The sequence below is a fragment of the Sinocyclocheilus anshuiensis genome, unplaced genomic scaffold (genome assembly GCF_001515605.1).
Source record: "Sinocyclocheilus anshuiensis isolate Anshui unplaced genomic scaffold, SAMN03320099.WGS_v1.1 scaffold928, whole genome shotgun sequence".
In the NCBI taxonomy this organism is placed as follows: domain Eukaryota; kingdom Metazoa; phylum Chordata; class Actinopteri; order Cypriniformes; family Cyprinidae; genus Sinocyclocheilus; species Sinocyclocheilus anshuiensis.
Window position 1 is genome coordinate 995,720 of NW_015552531.1, and position 1,047 is coordinate 996,766.

The window sequence follows — 1,047 nt, forward strand, 5'->3', positions numbered from 1 at the left end:
TGAACAGATCAGACCAGAAACAAACATTCTTGATAAAACATTGTATGTGCGGTAGATTGTGTCCTGGCACAGGCACATCATCATCACACCGTGCATGTTCCTCATTCTATTTTATGTTGTGGGACATTCTGAGAACAAATAGGGAAGTGGTTACATTTAACCGTAGGGCTCATCATCTCAAACTTCGCATTGAGTGGGCAGATGCAGGGACTCAGAAAACACACACCTTGAGCATAAACACAGACTATATAGAGGTAGATCCACATATATACACACACATCCAGTCATCCCGCCCTTCCTGCAGGATGCCACATAATTACTCCTCTAAGTACGGTGCTCCAGTTGGCTCTAAGGAGAAGAATTCCTCCTACTCTTGGATCTCCTAACTCTCTCTCATTCGCTCTCTTTCCCCTCCCTTTTTGATTATTCTCTTCTCTCATATCCTCTCTCTTAGTCTGGGACACTCTTTGGCATGTAGAGCATGACTCTTCATGCTGTGCATCTGCCACTGATCTGAGACCTGTGAGGAGAGACACCTCTGCGTGGCCCCAAAAGGACCGCTGACCTGGGATTAGGACTTAAAAGCACATATCTCCAGGCCAGGCGGGGTGAAAACCGGGTGAGAGGGATAGAGGGAGGAAAGAGAGAGAACGCGCGCAACTCAGTGGTAGTATGGAAATGGAAAGGCTGGGGAGAGAAGGATCCAAACCGAGTGTGGGCCCCAATACTCTCCTGAAAGCCGCACTAGCGGTGTGTGTGTGTGTCTGCATTGCACTACTGATAGCTGTCATAAATTGCATGCACAATTACCTACTTGCTGCTAATTTGTATAGATAGATATTTGTGCTTTAAGGTCAGTTGAACTGTGTTTAGTTGTGTGAGAGATTATTTTTGGAGTGTTACACGCACAGCGTGTCTTTGAAGGCTGTAATTAGCACAGTAAGTAGCTTTGGTTAGAAAACATGTATATGTGTCTTTAAAGTTTTGAGGCTCGAGGGCTGTGAGTGTATTTCTGTGTCATTTGGGAATCTGAGTGCTTAAGTTTAG